The sequence below is a fragment of the Ochotona princeps genome, chromosome 29 (assembly GCF_030435755.1).
Source record: "Ochotona princeps isolate mOchPri1 chromosome 29, mOchPri1.hap1, whole genome shotgun sequence".
In the NCBI taxonomy this organism is placed as follows: Eukaryota; Metazoa; Chordata; class Mammalia; order Lagomorpha; family Ochotonidae; genus Ochotona; species Ochotona princeps.
Genome location: NC_080860.1, coordinates 12454191 through 12473945, shown reverse-complemented (window position 1 = coordinate 12473945; position 19755 = coordinate 12454191). Strand labels below are relative to the sequence as shown.

General features: G+C 54.7%; 2 protein-coding genes across 2 annotated transcripts in view; both read right to left on the bottom strand.

Moving 5' to 3' along the window:
• Positions 1–6919, bottom strand: part of FAM222A (family with sequence similarity 222 member A) — a 97251-nt gene extending 90332 nt beyond the window's left edge. Inside the window, exon 1 of the mRNA XM_058656478.1 lies at positions 6807–6919. The gene's annotated coding sequence lies outside the window, so the exon portion shown is untranslated. The remainder of the gene's footprint in view (positions 1–6806) is intronic.
• Positions 1–19755, bottom strand: part of MVK (mevalonate kinase) — a 48852-nt gene that overhangs the window by 6241 nt on the left and 22856 nt on the right. The gene's annotated exons all lie outside the window — the stretch shown is intronic.

Here is a 19755-nt window from a genome sequence, read left to right as displayed (position 1 = left end):
TGGTCTTAACACAACATCCTTAACACCATCCTCTTGTGGGATGAGGGTGAGGCCAAATTTCCTCGGAAATTCAGATGATGCACTTTACTTGTTCCTAAGGTCAACCCCATTTCACAGATGAAGAAACTGAGGAAACCACACACAGTTTCAGAAGAATGATGCAGAGCTGGGGTCTTTGCTATGGGCTGTCTGGGCCCTGAGACCACAGCAGGGGACCAGACAGACCTAGTCCCAGCCCTCAGAGCTCTCACACCCAGGGTCACCTGCCTCCCAGTGCACCTGGGAGGAGGAGGGCCCAAGCTCTGAGAAGGGTATGGCGTGGGACTCAGCTGCAGGTTGGACACCGGGTCTGACCGTGTCCTTGACTTCACATCTCTGGACTCCAGTTTCCTGGTGACCTCTTCTAACCCTCACTATCTCCCAAAGTCCACCAATGCAAAGATTTGCAAACACTGCCTCCTGGTCGCTCTCCATAGATGACAATGACAGTAGAGGGGAAGGCAAGATTCAACAAAAAGAAATTAGCTTTTAAGTATATATGAGAGAGAGAGAGGGAGAGAGAGAATGCTTTTCCATCCACTGGTTCATTCCCCATATGTCCAGGGCTAGGCTAGGCTGAAATCTAGAGCCAGGATTCCCATGTGAACAGCTCCCAGCGTGTGCATTAGCAGGAAGCTGGGATGGAAAGCAGAGCTCTGGTTGATATGGGTTCCAGGCACCTCAACTTCTGTGCCAAACACTCATTCCAAGACTAGATTTTCATGAGGCATCTTCGGGGAGGTGGGGATATCTGAAGTTGTGTGGGAAAACCCCTGGGGTTCCTGCAACAGGAGATCCCTGTTATGGATGGGTAAATATTTAGGGCTGGTTTCTCCTGCAGGATTTTAACACTCCAGATCATGCTGAGAGGGAAACCTAAACAGAGGGAAACGAAACCACAGGCGGCTGCAGAAGCAGCAGCACTCTGATTTATGAACATGAACCTGTCCCCAACTTCCTGTTTTTAATTAAAAAGCCCTTTTTGGTAATTCCATTAAGAGGTGGCTGTGGTGAGAGTATTGCACTTACACTCCCTAAATTATGAAGTGTCCAGTCGGCCCTTTCGAGTTGTAGAGGAAAGGAAGGAGGAGAATGGTAGGGCCCTGAGTGCCCTCCAGCTCCTACCCTGCCACCACGACATCTGTCCCTAGCCTTTCACTCCTGCCAGGCTCACCACTGTGCACCTGCTGGGCCTGGAGCTCCCTCCTTCATCACCTTTTGCTGCTCTCGGCACCAGGATAAGGGTGGATGGAAGCAGCCTGGTGACAGGGTTGAAGAAGCTGAGACTCAGAGAGGAAAAGGCACCGGCCCAAAAGTCACATGGCCAAGGAGTGGCAGAGCAGGATCGCTGACCGGGGTCACCTGACCCCCAAGTCTTCTGTTTTTGCCACTTTTCCTCAGGAAAGGGAGGGACTGGTGTGTTTTGCTTTGTCCACTGGTGATACCTGATAACTGTGAGCAGCCCAGGACCCCAATCAGTCCAGAGCTGGGACCCAGTGAGGAGGGCCTGGTGGCAGGAAAGGGCCTATGAGGTCCTACCAGGGCCCAGGTCAGGTGCTGAGGATTTGGAGTTGAACATGTCCCATGCCTGCTTTTGAGATGCACGTGGCCCCATCTTTCCTGCTTGGGAGCTTTCTTTGACTCCATAACCATTACTCTTCTTTCCACCTGCTACCCAATTCTTATCTCACATCCATGCATCTGTCCTTTCTATTCTCTGATCCATCCACCTACCCAATCTTTCATCTATTCTTCCTTCCTTCCATTATTCCATCCATCCATTTACTTCTATATTTATCATCTGCCCATCCATCCACCTGTCCATCATCCATCCATCTACCTATCCATCCATCAACCCACCCGCCCATCTAAGAATTAACACATCTCAAGTCAAGACTATGTGTTCCTCATGTGCCACCCTCACTGAATTTTCACAACACCTCTCTACCAGGTAAAACTACATCAGGAAACTGAAGTGAGGGAATGGAACACTAGCAGTACTTTTTGGGGCCTGGTGACAAGGTCACTGTGTGTGTGTGTGTGTGTGTGTGTGTGTGTAGGGGGGGTGTGCTTGGACCAGGAAAGAAAAACCTTCCAAATCATAGTAGGCAGGTGTGCTGACCATACCCCCGTCCACTCCTATGTGTGAGCTCTCCGGGTCTCCTTCCCTTGCCCATGGGCTGTGCACTGACACTATGACCAGTGCCCGCCCCAGAGTGGGATCCAAACACAGGGCGCCTGTTGTGCCTCCTCACAGGTGGGTTCCAAGCTGGCTTTAATTGTCACCATTGTGTGGCCACAGGGGCCCTTTGTGCCAGTCCAGCTCTTTTGCTGGTCCAACCCCTCCCCTCAGTCCAGCTGTGCGATTGGAAAGCAGAGGGACTGGGGGAGGGGAGACAGCACTGGCTTGGTCATGCAGAGACCCAAAACATCAACCCACCAATCTGAGCCTCAGTTTCCCCGTCTTTAAAGGGGGGAGGCAGATTGTTTCTGCCATTCAGGCTGCAGACAGTGAGAAGGAAGTTAGCGGGTGGCTATTCTGAGCGGGTGTTCCATCCTGGCTCTGTACCAGGTGGTGGTCTCTGTGTGGCCTTGAGGCAAGTGTTCTACCCTCTCTGAACCCAACCTCACCCGTCCTCCTAGGCAAGTGCTTGACCTTAAGGCTGTGGCCGGGGACAGCAATTGCCTTCTATGTCATTGTTGGTGGTGGCCCAAAGCAGCCCTCTGACCTCAGGGACTTGCTACCAGCACACTGCTACCATGTGCTGTATTTGCAAACCCTCAAAGGCCTCCCTTAGGCCAGAGAAGTTAAGCAACTTGTCTGAGGTCACACAGCATGGAGGACAGGTCTCAGCCAGGCTCCCAAGCTTTCATCCGGAGTTTTATGATCCTCCCCTCCCACCCCCCAAGAAAGGACCACAGATGCTTTAGCTGTGTTCTGGGTGCAGGCTGGACAGAGCTCTGCCTCCAGGGTGCTCTTTGGCAGAGGGAAGGGTGCTTCAGGTCTGGGAGCAGCCACTGGGTGATGGCATTCTTGGGACCTGCACAGGTGCTGAACAAGTGGAGGGATGAGGGGGTGGTCCCAGGAGCCACAGGGAGATGTCAGATCTAGAGGGGGCTGGAGACAGGTGCAGCCTGGGGTGGAGGACTCTGCTTGGCTACCCTGAGGGCAGGTATGAGGGTGAGACTCACCATGCATGCATATGGAGGAGGGACTGCATGACCGGGTTGCTGCCCACAGTGGGCACCATGGCCTATGTCTGGGAGCTTCCTGTCCCCCACACAGGGACAAGCCTCAGGGCCTGGGGCATGGCTGGCACAGGAGTGGAGACCCAGAGAGGGCCCAGCAGTCATCAATCTCTGCTGCGGCACTCTGTATGCAGCAGGCCCTCTGGAATTGAGCGAACAAAGTGATAGCACCACATAAACCTGGCAGGGATGATGTCATGGACACACAGACAAATAGTGTCCCAGCGTCTCACACAGGCTGCGCAGTGTCCTACACAGGCCATACAGTGTCCTGCAGAAAAGCGGCGTCACACACACACCCCACCACCCAGACAGTATTCCAAAGACAGGTGAATTATGACACTGACTGCCTCGGGTCACAGAGAAGCATTACAGACTGCTTTCCAGTGTCTGGCACAGCATCCTGTTCATGGACACGCTGCATAGATGGTTCCTGCAGACAGAGGCAACCCTGGCACCTGGACGTGCGTGGAGGACACAGCAGCCCCACATAGCAGCTCTCAGCTACACAGCATCCTGTCCACCTTGCTGAGATAGGCTCCACCAACACCTGGGTGCCATAATCCCCCAGCTGTGTCCACAGGGAACAGCTTAACTGGAACACATCACCTCGGAAGGCCCAGCATCCCATGGCCTCTGCAGGCCTGTGTCCCAGCCATAGCATCACAAACAATGTGGGATAAGCACACCCAGTGGTCACATGTGTGGCTACAACCACAGGCACTGACACTTGCTCCCTTGCTCTGCAGGGCCAGGACAGAAGCCTGGGGCCATCCACAAGGACCAAGGCCTGGGCTTGAACCCTGGCCCCAATACTGCTTCTAGGAGTCCCACTTTGAGACTCAGGATCCCCCCAAGAAAGTGGGTGGCTGCCACACTCTTAGGATCATGGAAGTTTCCACTCTACCAGGACAAATCTGTCACCAAGGTGAGCACTGCCAGACCCAGGGGTGGTGGGCTGGGGCCGTAGCCTCCAGGAGCACCCTGAACCAGACCCTGTAAAGGACAGGAGCAGGCCTGGTTGGGAGCTGGATGCCAGGACTGGACATGACAACCCTCAAACTATTCATCAAGAAGCCCCTGCTGGGGCCGGCACTGTGGAGTAGCAAGTAAAGGCACTGCTTGTGGCATGAGCATCCCCTATGAGCACCAGTTCTAGTCCCAGCTGCTCCACTTCCCTTCCAGCTCCCTGCTGATGGCCTGGAAAAGCAGTGGAGGATGGCCCAAAGCCTTGAGCCCCTACATTCAAATGAAAGGCCCGAAATAAGCTCCTGGATCCCCCAGCTTTGAACTAGCCCAGCTCTGGTTGGTGAGGCCATTTGGGAAGTGAACCAGCGGATAGGAGATCCCTCACTCTAACTCTGACTCGCAAATAAATCATAAATGAATTTTAAAACAAGATCCTCCATCAAGGGCAGCCTCCTACACCATGTTTGGAGACATCTGAGACCAGAGACACTGCCCAGCCTCAGTTCCCATGGGAAACCCTGACAAGGCCCTGGGGTTCCAAATCAGAGCCTTAGAACCTCCTGGTCCAACCCAAACCTGGCTGCGCAGGGGAGGAGGGACCTCAGCTTCCTCCCAGAGCCACGGGAGCTCACTGCTGCTCGGCCAAGCAGACAACTATGGGTTTGGTACAGGGTTCAAGCTGGCAGAATTGAGGTAACAGTTCTGGGACTCAGCAACTCCTCCAGGCTTGGATTCAAATCCTGCCTCCATCAGGTGCTGGCTGTGTGACCCGCAGAAAGCCACTCTGAGCTTGCGCTGCCAGTTCTTTTCAGAGCCTGGAGCTCAGGCCTGCCTTCTTGGGATAACACAGTCTGTATCAGGGTCATAGCCCCCAGGCATGGAGTTTGTTAACAAAATGATTTTAAAATACAACCTGGAAAGCAGAGGGTGGGGACCAGAGGCAGCTGGGGGGTCTCAGCCCAGCTCTCAGCTCGCAAGGCCCTCTCCCTCCACACAGCTGGGGTCCCGGCCCCGCAGCAGCTGCAGCCCCTTCATGGGAGAGTGGGTTGGGGGACATGGGGGTTCTGAGAGCTGCAGGAGGCACCGACACATGTTTGGAGGGGGCATTATCTGTGCTTAGTTGACTGTGAACGTTTAAGCGGAATTGACTGTGTACTCAGCCACTTTCAAACACAACTAATCTTCATTGGGTGACGGGAAGTGAAATATGGTATTGTCGGCGGCAGTAAATTACCCGTGCCAGACCTGGCGCGTGAGCCATCACAGGCCCAGGCCGGCACACTCCTTCAGCCGGCTGCTGCCTGCCCGCCGTCCATCACTGCAAACAGCCCTGGTCATCTCCTCGGCTGGCCGGTCAGCTGCCAACCTCCCACCCCCAGATGATAGGAATGAAGAGGGCCCTACCTCCTCTGGGGTGCCTCGGCAAAAGATGTGCCTGACAGATTCCAGAAGACCCAGCAACCAGATTGGAAGACCGAGGTTCAGCCGCCTTGGTTTCTGCACCTTTGAAATGGGAGTTCCTTTATAATTTTGTGCGGGTTTTTTTTTTGTGTGTGTGTGTGTGTGTGTAGACATTTTGCAAATGTTTGCAAGGTCTGGCTTCACAGAACACAGCCAGGTCGTCACATCAGCTTTTGCATTCAGCGGGCTGTGCCGCGTCGTTCTGGCTGACCTACGTGTGGCTCCCACAGATAAGCTGCTTCAGGCAGGGGCAAATAACAGGAGCGTGGGGGAGTTCTTCTTTCGCACTAAAGCAGCACCCCATTGTGGCAGCTCGTGAGCGACTATCAACAGGACAGGGTCTAAAATCACGCCACTGAACTTCTCAGAGTTCCAAACCTGGTAGTTCTATATTTACTTATTTGAGAGTTAGAGCAGAAGTGTCCCCATGCCCTGCTTCCCTCCCTGTATGCCCACCACATCTGGTACTGGCTAGAGCTGAAATTGAAAATCAAGAACTCCATCCAAGAGGTCTCCTATTTGGGGTGGCCGAGACCCAACTACTTGAGCTATTCACTGCTGCCTCCCCAGGTGCGCATGAGCAGGGAGATGGAGTCATGACAGCAGCCCAGGAATGCCCATGTGGGAGGCAGGTGTCTTAAGGTCAACGACCTACCCCAGCTGTGTACTTGGGAATTTTTTTTTTTAACTCATTTTGTGACCTGATACATGGGTCACGGAGAGAATATCTGAGATACAGAATTCTTCCAAATGTTGACACATTCCCTAATATGATATACATATATGTCACACTTATGAATATTACCACCCACCCCTTCAGGAAAGTATTTAAGTAGGAAGCTGTCAAACTCATGGTGGCAGATACAAGTTCTCCAAAATTCTAATTTTCGCTTGAAAGTCAAATTTTATCACTGGCAACAAATACTGTCAGTTGACAGGTGACTTTGTTCAGTTTTGAAAAAAAAAGAGCTGCCACATCTCCAAGGAGGTAGGCTAACGCACATGTGTCGACTGTACTGGCATTTGCTGAAAATGGCACCCAGCATGGCTCCCAGCCCAACCCCAGACCACCAGCATGCAGGCAACACTCACATGTGTATGTCCCATCATGTCACACAGATGACTTCACAGCTGTCTACCGAAGGCTGCGAGTTAAAACAAAAAAACAGTAATCTTTTACTTCTGATTAAGTGCATTCTTAAAGGACTCTTTGATTTTTCTTTATTTTCCTTTTCTTTGAAAGGCAGAGAGAGACAGAGAGAAAGAGAGCCTTCCACCTGCTGGCTCACCCCTACATGCCTGCAATAACCAGGACTAAGCCAGGTTGAAGCCAGGAATCTGAAACTAAATCAAGGTCTCCCATGTAGATGGCGGGGACCCAACCACTTGAGCCATCACCTGCAGCCTCCCAGGGTGTACAGTAGCTAGAAGCTAATGAGAACTGCTGGTTCTGGTGACATGGGAGGATGTAGGTAACACAGGATGGGTGTAGGGACCAGTACGCATCCATCATCTGGTTTTCCCCCCATCCCTGCGCACATCACCTCGGCCTCCTCTCTACTCCCTGGTGGTTTCCCCCAGCATCGGTAGCTCAGTGGAGACCCCCTCAGCTCCTTCAACACCTTGTGCAGAAGTCAACTTCTATCTGACGCCACCCAGAACACAAGCTCCAATGGGGGCCATGGCTTCCCATCCTGTACACCCCCCACCCCATCCACTGCATGACAACCCAATGGCCTCCCCTTGTTCCCGCTGCCCTGCCTCAGACACAGCAGGGTCTCAGCAGGATTTGCTCGACCAGAAGGAGCGAGAGCCTCGGTACCATTAGTAACAGATGGACCAGGCATTCTGCGCTCAGCCCCAAAAGCTAGGTGGAACCCCAAGAAGTACCAAGTACCAGGGATGGAGCACCAGGGACCATCACCTGGGGTCGGGGTGGGGTGAATGGGACAGCTGGGGCCTGGAAGAGATGAGGGGTTACAAGTTCTTTGAGAGCTGACCTCAACCACCTTGAGAACTGAATGAAGGCTACACGGGAAGGGGTGGAAGCCTTCTTGCTGTGAATCCTTGGCCAAATCACTGCTTCTCTCGGCCTCAGCTTCCTCATCCGTCAAATGGAACCAAGCCCTGAGACTCCTCATGGCTCCCTACTGTGAGCCAGTGGTGTGCACATGCTCATAGCCCCTGTTGTCAGTGCCCCAGCTTCTGGGGGACCTGTAGGCTTTCCCTGCCACTGCTGTTCAAACACAGCATGCAGCTGCCATCCATGCGTCCTGTGACATCATCCGATGACACTGCTGTTCCACAGGCAGGAAGGTTGACCTTCACGCCTGCTGCCGGTGCTGCTCATACTGAGTGCTATGACATCACCCGCCTGAGTGTGTGCCAGGTGCTGGTCATAACGACAGTCTGAGTGACTCCTGAGTCTGAGTTGCCCTTTCCTCTCCTGATCCCAGACTCTCTCAGTGGCTGGGCGTTGGGGACGTATGCCCTCTGTCAGGAAGGGCCACATTCGCACGCAAAGCCCTGTGAGCCTTCCCGAAGCTCCAGAGTCTAGAGTTGTCACTGCTGTAACTCAGTTTCCCCAGATTCCCCTGCTCCCTGTGGACTTGGACAATGCCTGTGTCCAAAGCTCAGGAGCAGGACCCAACCGCCCCTCTCCTCCCCAGCCTCACCTCTACACCTTAGGAGGAAGACCCTCCTGCTGAGGCTGGGTGAGGTCTGGAAGGGGGTGGGAAGCAGTCATCCAACACTAGTACCCCCTCCCTAGGCCCCAGGCTGTCTCCCACCCACCCACCCAGTCCCCAACTCTGGCCCAGCTCTCCAAACCCTGAATGCCAATGGCCTTGCTTCTCTTCTCTCTCTCTCTCTCAAACAAGGGAAAAGAAAAGAAATTCCTGCAACTTGAACAATCATTGTGTTGGATTTGGGAGATGTTATTCCTGGTGACAGACAAGGGCAATTATCTGCAATCCGCCAGCAGTTTTAGCCTAATTTCATTACTGCTGTGCGAATCTCCCGGAGCTGCTAGTCTATCAATGTCGCGCAGAACGGATTAGCCCGCACTTTCTTCATCTTCAAATGAATTTCAGCTGTCATGCCCTTGATGAATAGAGCAGGGACAGGCGGCTGACCTGGACCCGGGAGTGGCCAGGGGGTGGTGGCGGGCAGGTGTCCTTGGGGCCTGGCGGGAGCTGAGTGGAGGAGAAGGCCCCCCGAGTGGCCCAGCCTTTCCTGCCACTGCCCCTTCCCTTGCCTGGGACAGGGGGTGGCTTGTCCCCTTTGAGGAGATTGTACACTTAAGCATCCAGTTGGGACAGCTTCTTGGCTCCCTCCAACCCTGACCAAGAATAAGGGAGAAGGGTTCCCTTCTGCTGGGTGTTGCCCCAGACACCTAACTCCCTGCCCCGGCAAGCACACCAAACTCCAGACGCTCCAGCTTCAAGTCTACCACTGCTCCACACGAGTCAAAGTGGACCTCCTACGAGTAGGGCCTCTGCCTGCACCTCCCGCTCCACACCCAGAGCCATTCAGTGCTCGGCACAGGAGAGAGATTGCCCAATCTCACTGCAGTGGTGGCCAGGCCTGGATGGAACCATGGTGTTGAGATGTGTGGGGGTAATGCAGTGGGGAGCAGAAAACGGGCAGGCAGCGTGGAAAGCTTCACAACCACCTCCTACACCTAAGGTGCTGTACCTGCAATTTAACTGGTGAGGCCATGGTTCATCCAGGGCTGCTACAAGCCAGGGGTGGACTTCCAAGCCCAGGTTTGTCTTGCCACCTCAGCAATAGCTAAGGGGCACTGTTTCAGGAGCACTGGATGCCAACTAAGATTCTCTACTGGGCAGGGTGAGGCCCCATGAAGAGAATGGAGGGGCCCCGGAGAGAGTCCTACTAGGAGAAGAGCGGATGGGGAAAGCCTCCCCCATTCTACTTGGGACCCTCTTATGCCAACCCTGTCCTACCTCCCTCTTCCTACCTTGCTGTGTGTCCTGGGAAACCGAACCCCAAGAGCTATACCTGGGGGCTCCCTGGCTTACAGGTGGGACCCCTGGGAGGCTGGGGCCTGGAAGTGGAAGAATTTGGGGCTTCTCTGCCTGCTCTGGCAGTGGCTGCATCCCTTGGCAATCATGGCTCCCACCCAGGGACACTCTCTCTGAGGCTTCAGTCCCTGCTGGTGCTGGTAACTGCACTGGGGACCCTCAGACCCGTATATCCTTGCTATTTTCAGGCCCTGGTTGGGGTGGTGGGGCAGCAGGCTTAGGTGCCTTAGCTGGTTGCATGTTGGTATGTAGAACTGAACCCCCATGACTCAATTCTCAGTGTTCCCTCCAGGGGAAGCCATGGTTGTGGGGTGCTGACTGTGGCAGACTGTGGCTTGGGGGATCCACTGTGACAGCAGCCCTCATTCCTGGCTGGCCTGGGCAGACACCACCACCTTTCAGTTTTGCAATGGGGTGACCCTGTTTACAGAGGTGGCCATTGAGGTGCACAGGGAGTGAGGGAGTATCCCCTCCCCTCGAGGAGGTGGGGGAATGGGGACTCGGGTTCTGGCCTCCCAACCCGAATCTTGGCTCTGCCTCGGCCAGCTCCTGCAGCTGGCACACAGCACCTAGGGAACTGCATGCTGGTGACCCTAGGGAAGCCCACACGCTCCCCTTCTCCCTCTTGTTGCCTCGTTCCTGGCAGGACGCTATAGCTTCAGGACACTATAGCTGCGAAGCAACATTGAGGGGATGGGGAGAGGGCTCTCTCCACAGAGGCCCATTGGAACCCGCCCTCCTCCCCATAGGAGGAGCAGGAATCCCTGGGTGAGGCTAGCCCAACACCCAGGTTACAGGTGGGAACACTGAAGTGGGAGGCAAAGGGTCTTGCTCTGAGCTAGTCAACGGGGAGTTCTGCAGGCCTGGGCCTCACAGGGGCAGACCCAGCTGTGGAACCAGGCTGGGATGCCTGAAGGAGAGCCCATTCCTAACCCCCACCTCCCTGCTCTGTTCCTTTCTCTGGGCACCCGGGCACTCCCTCAAGTTATTGATCTGCAGGGCAACTGCAAGTCGATGCCGTGCACTCTGCTAATTAATCTTTTCCAGATAATTGCAGGAGAGTCTTGGTTGGTGTGAACAAGAGTGGAGAACCAGTCTTTGCTGCTGTCATTGACCTGCCCAGGGCAGCCATGAGCAGAACTCACACCCTCTGCCCAGTGCGTGCCCACCTGCCCCTATAGCGTCTCTCTGCCTCCGTATCAGGTGGGTGACCCTGTTACCCCCTGGTGTCTCCTGTCAGAGAGCCATCAAGTCAGCTCTGTCTCCTACCCCCACTCCAGCAATGTTCTGAATGCAGTGAGGAAACCACTGTGGGCACGATGGTCCTGGGTTCGAATCCTGCCTCTGACAATTACTAGGTGACTAGAAACAAGATGCAGTTTGTGATCTGCTTCTAAGGACAAAAACACAAAAGAAGGTATTTTAATACTGAGGTCTCATGACCTCTATGACAGATAGATAACAATTCTAGCGACAGGCAACACAAATGGGGTCTCTCACATTCTGGGGGTGAGGGTGAGGGTATGTCTTCATGATACCTATTTTATAGAACTGTAAATTGAGGTCCCATGAGAGGCTGAATCACAGGCCCCACTCAGTGCCCTTTGCCACCTTTTGCTGTGTCATCAAGCCTTGTGTGGTGTCCTGCAGGGGTAAGCCAGAGGGCCTCAGTCCTGGGTGGACAGGATGGGGCTGAGCGCCGGAATACCTCAGGGATACTCATTCTAGCTTCACAGTCCTGGGTCTGCCTCTAAAAAGCTTGGAGGAGTTACTGGGCCAGGTTGTTAGGCGTTCTCCAGGGCCAGCATTAATTAATCACAGCCGGACACTCCAGGGCCACATTCCCTAGGACTTCACGGATTCTCCTCTCTCTGTTTCTTCCTCACTCTCTCCCTCTTTCTCTCTCCCAGAGATCGTTTAATATACAACCTCGCCCGGCTGCGTCTACCTGCTCCTAATAAACCTCTACGACTTTAATGAACTAAATAGCAAATTACTTTTTTATTCAAGAATGAAATTTCATCATATTCATAATTCATATTTTATTTCAGACATCTGCAGCTGATTACATTACATTTAACTAAAATTAGACGATGCTCAGAATGCAATTAAAGGCTCTGCCAAATTCTCCGGCCCACCAATGCCAGGCGAGCACAGCGGGGGCCGCCAGGAACCTAATATGTAATTAGGAGCTATTTTCTAGCTGTTTTTAAAGTCTGAAAATTAGCTGCCTTTATTAATCACACAGACAAATATAAAGTGGAACCAACGCGCACTGAAATTTCTAAAAGGGATTTTTTGTTTAATTATACACCACAGAGCGCTGCGACTCGTTCTGCATGTTGATTTGTTGTACACTGACATTTTGACAACTGGTTCTCAATTTGTCTGTCGTAGTTAGGCAACAACAAAGCCGACGGTAATACTTTAACTTTCAAAACCTTCAGTGTGCTGGGGACTGGGAAAATGGCATTCCTCCCCACGGGCCCCAGGGCGCCCGCTCTCCAATTTGCTGGGGCTGACGACCAGGGGAGAAGGGCGAGCCCCGGGGCAGAGAGGGGCTTGGCTCACAGCCCTTCACGGGGGAAAGGACTGCAAGTGCTGGACTAGGGTGTCCGGAGGCTGGGCAGAAGCTCCCTTTCAGGTGGCTAAGAGAAACCCTGCCCCTCTTTGGGTCTCAGTTTATCCTTGTGCACCAGAAAGAGGTTCAGAGGCCATAAGAAGACTTTGGGTGCGAAAGCTTTGTCTTTTTTTTTTTTTTTAGATTTACTTCTTTTTAATAGAAATGCAGATTTACAGAGAAGAAAGTCAAAGAGAGAAAGGTCTTTCACCTGCTGGTTAACTCCCCCAAATAGCCACAGCAGCTGGAGCTGAGCCAGGAAACAGGAGCCTCTTCCAGCTCTGCCATGCAAATGTAGTGTCCCAAGGCTTTGGGCCATCCTCTGCTGCTTTCCCAGGCCACAAGCAGGGAGCTGGATGGGAAGTGGAGCAGCTGGGACTCGATGCCAGTGTTGGGAGGTAGTGGATTAGTCAGTTGAGTCATTGTGACAACCCCTAAAGCCCTGTCTTCTCATTCCTTGTGTCGGGGTTTGATATGTAGCATGAGAGAGCTTCCTGATCTTAGCAAGGGACCTCTGAGTCCTGCCTTGTGCAGGGGAGACCAGGGCCCGGTGAGCTCTGGCCACCTGTCACTGGCTAGCAGGTGGCTGCACGACAACACACACTCCTGTCGTGTTCTGCTGACTCCTGGAGTCTGGGCCCCTCATCCCTGGGGATGCTTCCCTGCAGTCCTTGGTGCCTCAGTTTTCCCTCAGTGCTGCCTAGATGTGGCAGAGACCCCCCCACCCTGGGGACCAGGGAAAGGGGTACCCAGACATGGCCACAGCACAAGTGGGACTGACCCCTGCAGGTGGTGTCTCAAGCCCAATGTGACCACTGACTTGGCTCTAGGCCTCTGCAGGTACCTTGGGCCTCCCTGCGTGGGTACCAGCATCCGGGGAGGTTCAGCAAGTGGCCACCAAAGGATTCGCACTCTAACAATAACAACGGCAGCAGGAATGATACTAGTAACAGGTGGTTTCTGTATTACCATGAACCAGGTACTGCAGTGACCCTGTGGTACCCATGCTGGTCAAAAGACCCTGCCACTTCTCTGCCAGGCCCCAGGCCAGGATGCTGCCTTGCCTTCCAACATCATCCCAAGGAGGGTCTGAACAGCTCCCACCTCAGCTGGCTCAGATAACTGCCCGAGATAACAGGCGCTCAGCCCAGATCGGCCCTCTGCCTGTGGAACGTCTATTACCCACCCATCTGACAGATGGGCACACTCAGGCTCTGCAGCGGGAAGGACTTGCCCCAAGGTGCCTACCATGGAGCTGACAGCTGCACTTATGGGTCTGAGGCCACATTCCAGCCCTCCCTCCCATGAGACCAACACCCAGGATGCCCCCCACCACCACTTCCCAGGGAGAGCTGAGCAAGAGGGCTGGGCTGCCCTCTCTGGCCACTGCCTGGGGCTTCTGGCATGACTTCCTCTCTGACCTCTCAGAGCCCCACTGCAGGGGTCTTCTCTTTCTGGTTCCCCCCAGGTCAGGGGGGCCAGTGCCATGCCCTGCCCAGGTCTTTTTTCCTGAGCCTGCCCTGTTTCTCCCTGCTGCCCCAGCCTTGCCTGATGAAGACACCAGTGAAGACACCCACCACATTGGGAGGCCCAAGGGACCTGCAGAGGCCTAGAGCCAGCTTAGCAGTCACATTGGGCCTGAGACACCTCCTGCAGAGCTCAATCTCACTCCGTGCTTTTTCGGTTTGGGGTGTGTGTGTGTGTGTGTGTGTGTGTGTGTGTGTGTGTGTGTGTGTGTGTGTGTGTGTGTGTGTGTGTTGGGGGGAGATGACAGCGAAACTGCCAATAACATCCCTAAGGCAGAGATGGGCGATGCCTGTCTCACTTTTCCTGACAGGTGAGACAGCAGGCAAAGGAGAGTGACAGGCACCTGCTGACATCGACACCACTTCTTACAGAGAACAACCCCGGGAGAGGCGGCCCCCAGAGATGGGCTGGGGCCGGAGGCCGTGGCTGCTGTTGCTGTTGTTGGCAGAAGGGATGGGGCCTGCCTTGCAGAGGAGAGGCTCCGTCCATCCATTCATTCATTCCGTGTCTCCTCTTTGAGGACTGACAGCCACTGGGGGTTGTGCTGGGGGCCACAGTTACAGATATGAGCCAGTGGAATCCCTGTCCTCAGGGCTAGCAGGAGTGAATCCCAAGAAGAGCCACTTGAGGCTCTAGTCCCTAGTGCTTGCAGATGGGAGCTTATTTGACAATCAGCACGACCCTAATCCAAGATGACTAGGGTACTTCCAGGGAAAATAGATGCCATGTAAGCCCCAGGGGAGGGTGGACACACACGGGGTGAAGGGACATCGGTGGAGACAGAACGAAGGCTGCACATCAAGGACTGTTGGGCACTGGCAGCCACCACCGCCAGTGGGGAGAGGCCAGCCAAAGTCAGGCCATTGACACCCCATATTTTGGTCTCCTGGCCACAGCAGAAGATGTTTCCATTCTAAGCCATCACAGCCTGTGGTCTCAGCAGCCCAAGGAAAGTTAACAGGGAAGGCTTCCGTGCCACTGAGGCAGGTCTGGGGTGCCCACTCCTGGAACTGGGAGATAAGTAGGAGTTCCACAACTGAAGTACCTGCCCCATGTGCCCATAGAACCCTCCAGGCGGGTGCCTCCACTCCACCCGTCCCTACTGTCATAGCCGCCCCACAGCCACTGCATCTGTCCCCTGGCCTCCACTCCTGCATAGATACACAGGCCTTTCTAGAGTGTAACCACAGTCCTGCTCTCCTTGCCGGATGCTCACCATGGTTCCCCCACGTCATCATGATGCCCCTTGCCCAGGCCTGCTGGCTCCATTGGAATGTCAGATCCTCCGTGGTTGTGGCACTGTCCATTCACTGTCCTTGCTGCCTAGACTCCCTGTATTACCTCCTAGCCCAGCCTCCTCCAGAAAGCCTTTCCTGAACTCACTCCAGTCTGGAATACACATCTCCCTCATCCTACCCTGGTCTTCTTCCTTAGACAACCACTCACTCCCCCCTCCCCACAAGGACATCAGGAACTGCTGTTGTTCTGTTCTGGTAAGTTTGGTAGCTAAAACTACGTAACTTAGCACATAGTCTGAGCTCAGGCACTAGGTCCATTTGCTACCTTGGCCCCAGCCACACCAGCCCTGGGCTAAAATGCTGACCCTGGGACAACTGCTTGGCTGGAGCCATTGAGACCCAGTCACACCACCTGCTGCTCCTGACTCTGTGACAGTTCCAGGTCAGAGGACTCAGGTCTTGCATGCCACGTGCCCGCTGCCTGGTCTTGGGCATGGCTCTGTGAAATGGGAACAGCAAACTGGGGTGGAACGGCAGTGCTTATTCCAGACTGTTGTCCTCAGAGGAATGACCCACTCCTTGCCACTGTAACTATTATTGTCTGGGTGAATTGCCTCCATTTTCCAGATGGACAGACTGAGGCTGAGAGATGCTCACCCAGCCAGCAAGCGACGGAGCTGGGATTTGAACCCAGTCCTTTCTGGGTTCTTAAGCTCCACTGGCCCAGCCCTAAGGCTGCTGGATCAGGAAGAGGGGGAAGCAGCAGTGAGCAAGACCCCCAAGCCCCTTACCCACCTACAGCAGGTCTTGAAGGGGCAGGCTCGACCCTGTAAGCCAGACTCCAGGCCCCAGCAGGCGGGGCAGAAGCGAGCTTGTGTAATACAAACAGCACTAATCCCCTGTCAGTTACACTGGGTGTCAGATGCGCCAAGCTTCTCAGCAGTGGGGGCCTAATTGAATTGAATTGAAAAGGCGGAATGGGGCCGGGCTGTGGAGGGATGTCCGGGGAGCAAGGACCTGAGCGCTGAGCACAGCTGTCAGGGCCTCCTGGGGCCACATTCCAGCTCTCCCCCACCCCAGGTCCAACCCCTGCAGGGAGTCAGGCTGGGCTTAGGGTGGAAAAGGGGGACCCCAGCCGGGGCGCTCCGCCCCCTTCGGCCTGGCCTTTATCTGCTGGCACTGGCGGTTTTTCTCTCCATCGCTGACCCTTTTTCTACTCCCTCTGTTATCTCGAATAATGTCACTGCCTCTTTAGAATCTATTCATCAGAGCAGGAAGGAGCCTGGGCTGACACCAATGAAAAAAAATGCCATCTGTGCCTCCCAGGGAAGAGCTGGCGTGCCCGCCTGCCGCTTCACGGGGCACCCAGGGGTAATCAGATTCATCGGGGACGGGACAGCTTGCTCCAGCCAACGGGAGTCCCCCACTCCAACTCTGAAGGTTTGCTCTTGGGTAACTTTAGCTTGCCATTTGCAAAATAATAATTTTTCTTGATCTGCTGTATTGTATTTGAAAACCACATTTTTAACACCCCAAATCCAGACCTCTGGATTCTCTTCCAGAACTACCTAAAGAGATGTGGACTACAGGCCCTCTACCATCTCATAGGGAAACCTCCCCTCATTCCTATGTGGGAGTCTGACACCATCAGGGTGGTACCCAGGGACCACCAAATCAGGCCCCAGCCCTGGGGCACTTCCCAGGGACTGGGCGGAAAGGCGGTCCAGGCCCAGAGAAGGGCAGTCACTTGCCTACATCACACAGCATTTCAGAAATCTGGCTCTCTGCATGGCACTGTCCTCCACAGGAGACTGCTGGGAAGGTGAGGGGAAAGAAGGGTGTCCTGACCCAGCCAGCTACCAGCCTCCATGGAGCTGGCTGTATGTCCCCGCTTACTGCAGGTCTCGTCTCCCAGGACAACGAGGTCACCCTAACTGCCTGCCTGCCGTTTCTCCCGGCTTCTCAGGCTGCAGAAGGCCTGGGCTAGAGTCCCAGTTCTGCCCTCAAAGTGCAGGTGGGGCCCCCCGGGCTCTGTGCCACAGAGCATGAATCCGTGGCTGTGCCCGGCAACGGTATGGATGGGCGGATGGCCCTTCCCTGACAGCTGGCTGGCCCCTTAGAGGCAGTGGCAAGAGGGAGAGAGGTTGCAGAGCCTCCCAAGGACAAGGCGGGCTGTGTTGACAATGCCCGTCCCCCCCTTGATCCCCCAAGGGACAGCAGAGCAGCTGTGGGCGTCTTAATAGCAGGAGGCAGGTGTGCCAGTTAAGATGAGTCTCTTTCTCCAGTGTCTGACCCGTGATAATCCCCAGCTGGCACTGTGGGCTTGGGGATCACAGTGTCCATCCGTGGCAGCTTGACTCCGCTGCTGGTCCTGCGCAGTGGACAGGGGCTGCCTCCTGTAGCCAGCATCTCCCTCTATGGGCAGAGGCATCAGCAGAGCCCAGCCTGGCCTTATCAAGAGACGGGTCCCCTGACATTGGGTTTGAATCCAGCCTCTGGGCTGGCCTGGCCTCTCTCTGGGCCTCAGGTATGTGGTATATTCCCTCCTGGGACTTTCTCTTTGCCTGCGAGGCACCTGAGCTTCAGAGCGGGTGTGGCTGGACTCTAGCCCCTGGGCTGGAAGTGGGCAGGCCACACGGTGTGGCCCCATAGGACTGAGTTGAGAGTCCACAAAACGCCAATCTTGGGGAATGAAACACAATTACAGGTGGGGTGACTGAGGCTCAGAGAGGGCAAGAGACCAGCTTAAGGTCACAGCGAGCCACCTCCCTTCTCCCACAAACTCCTCCCCAGGGCGTCAGAGGAAGAGCACTGTACTTGGCATTGATATCTGATTCGTGTCCCTGCTTTGGCAGGCGATCCTGGCGTGACCTGGAGAGGCACTATCCCTGTGTGCCTCGGTCACCTCTTACGTGAAACAGGCTACATGCTGCTCTTGTGGGCTTGCCAAGGGAACAGGTGGAAGGGCGTGCCCAGTAGCAGCGGTTGGCCCGGCCTGCGAGCACAAGGCCTCTGGATTCTGCTTTCTCCCTGCCCTGGGGTCCCACCTGGTTCTCAGAATGTCATGGGTACGCACTAAATATTTGCCAAGTGAATGGTGTTCAGGAACCAAGGGGCTACAGTTTCTGTGTGTGTGCGTTGGGGGAGGGTGGCTGTTCAAGGGGCCCCCAGAGGAAGCAGGTGCATTCCTGAGAATATCCAGGGAAGAGTATCCTGGCCTGGACCGATGTGTTGTAAATGGACCTTCTGCTTATCAGGACCCACAGGCGCTGGAATGGACCCAGGCACTCTCTGAGAGCCCAAGGAGGCGAGGAGGGGGCTGAGCAGCTAGCAAAGGTAGCCCAGCACCACCTTGTCTCAGGGCATCTGAGGCATGTGGGGAAAAGGGGTAGGACTGGGATATGTCCCCCTGTTCCCACCCCCTAGTTTAGAGAAGGCAGGACCTCCCCAGCACACCTCCACAGAGAACCCAGGCACTGGAGTGGGCTCATTGAAGCCATCTGTCATGTGACAATGCTTACTGTGTTGTGTTTGTAGCCAGAGTAAGTGCAGGCTGGTTGGGCTTTGTTGCAGCATCACCTGGCAAGTACTGGGACTGGGGGCAAATCCTCTTAAGCTGGACTGTAGAACTACCTGCAGAGTGCATGATTAGGGGCTGGGAAGGGCCTAGTAGGGCCCCAGCCATGAGGAAGAAACCAGAAATCAAGGAAGAAGGGAATGTGCTTGCTGTGCAGTCTGGGAGTAGTTTCTTGCCCTCTCTGGGCCAGTTTCTCAAGCAACAGCACACAGGGTGGTCAACGAAGATTCTCCCAACTGTGACAGGTTCAGATTCTGAGGACAAGCAACTAAGGCACCGGTGGGGCTGGCTGCCCTTGGCCATGGCAGAACCCGTGGGTGTGTGGCCTGGCCCTGGGCACAGTGCTCTTCAGCAGCCGGGTCTGCTTGCCCACTGTCATGTTGTAAGTCACGGGATCCGAGATGTGCACAGCACCGAGGGCCAAAGCGGGCAGAGGTGTGGGTTGGGCTGGCATGGCAGGGCGAGTGGGAGGCTCTGGGGGGCGGGGAGGAATCAGTCCCAGACCTACTTGCCTCATGACCCCAGACAGGTGCTTCCCCTTGCTGGGTCTCAATTTACTCCCCCATAGGATAGGGGTAAGAATGGAAACTACTGGGCTTGGCATGGTAGCCTAGTGATTAAACGCCTCGCCTTGCACACGCCAGGATCCTATATGGGCGCTGGTTCTAATTCCGGCAGTCCGATTCCCATCCAACTCTCTACTTGTGGCCTGGGAAAGCAGTCGAGGATGATCCAAAGCCTTGAGATACTGCCCCCATGTGAGAGACCCAGAAGAAGCTCCTGGCTTCGGATCGACACAGCTTTGGCCATCGTGGCCACTTGGGGAGTGAATCATCGGATGGAAGATCTTCCTCTCTGTCTCTTCTCCTCCTCTGTGTATCTGACTTTCCAATGAAAAGGAATAAATCTTAAAAAAAAAAAGAAATGGAAACTACTGCAGTGGACTATGAAGACTCACATGGCACTTGGCAAAATACTGGGCACGCAGTAGGAGCTCACAGAACCCCTGGCAGTCGGCTGTCAGGTCCTCCC